The sequence below is a fragment of the Limulus polyphemus genome, unplaced genomic scaffold (genome assembly GCF_000517525.1).
Source record: "Limulus polyphemus unplaced genomic scaffold, Limulus_polyphemus-2.1.2 Scaffold681, whole genome shotgun sequence".
In the NCBI taxonomy this organism is placed as follows: domain Eukaryota; kingdom Metazoa; phylum Arthropoda; class Merostomata; order Xiphosura; family Limulidae; genus Limulus; species Limulus polyphemus.
In genome coordinates, this window is record NW_013666291.1 from 1 (window position 1) to 1,475 (window position 1,475).

Below are 1,475 nucleotides of genomic sequence, written 5' to 3' on the forward strand. Positions count from 1 at the left end.
CCGTATAAAACTTAACCGATACACTCAACAATCGCGCTAAACAAACGCTATAGCAACGAACGTCAATAATACTCCGACCGCAGATCAATTACTCACTATCTATCTACTCACACGCATTACATTACCTTCTTTTATATACCAGCCTACCCTCTATCTAGTCAATACTAGAGCATTCGCCAAGATACGGGATAGTTCTAGAAACAAGAGAGAGTGAGAATTGTCACGTGATCTCGATGACGCAACAATATCATGAAGAATTGTACACAGGTTAAGACACCTTCATTAAATATGCATAAGCATAGACGAAATAGCCAATCGTTTACATATCAAAACACGTGGCAAATCATAAACGTGGCTTCATAAAAACGAAATTGAGATTATTTCATAACGGTAGTTCGGCATTATTATAGCAAAAAATACTATGAATTCCAGTTATCCTTTAAATGATTTGTGCAGTGTTGTAAGTAATCACCGAAGATTTTCGTGATTTTCAACAAGAGTATTTACCATTCGAAGAAAACAGGTAACCTTGGTTTGTTCATGTCATAACATATTGTTACGTCTCCGTTTGTTAATTAACTTTCCGTAACTTCGTTCCGACGAAACTTTAACGACACAAGTCTTTACTTAATAAAACTGGTTTATTCTTTCCGAATATAACTCTGCGATACACTTAATCTCAATACTCGCGCTAAAACAACACTGTAACGAACGAACGTTAACTTCAACAATACCGTGTGACTGCAGTTCAATTACTCACTGGTCTACACACACATTACCTTCCCCTCTTTTATATACCAGCCTACCCTATATCTAGTAAGAACTAGAACATTCGCCAAAGTACAGGATAATTCAAGAAAGGAGAGAGCGTGAGAATCACATGATCTCGATGACGCAACAATATCAATATCGGAAGCAACAGTATGAAGTTTTCATAATTTAACAACGTTATAATCTTTTCTACATACCGTTCGCAATCAGCCAGTGGAATTAGTATTCTTTTAAATAGCATTTAGATGAACAACGTTAATTCAGTTTCACTGTCGTTGTTTTTCGGAAATGAACTACCTGATTTTCTATTCACTTTGCGTGGATATAAGTGATCGTGAGACTTGCATGTAATTCCAGTCTGCTTTAGGGTTAACTTGGAGCTTTATGAAAAACGTTTCAGTTATTAAGCTGTGGAAAAATAAATCGAGATAATATTTAAATTGTGTACGATAATTATTACTACATTTATACAGCTAGTGTTATATGAATAACTAAAGTTGGCCCCCATTGTTTTTGTGCATATGTGTACGTGTGTTTATAATAGCCTCTACTTAATTTAAGAGGAATACACTTATTAATATATAAAAGTGCATGCTGATAGTATACTGAGAAATATGGAGGCATTCATGAGCCCCCCCCCCCAGTGGCACAGCGGTATGTCTACGGCTTACAACGCTAGAATCCGGGTTTCGATACCCGTGGTA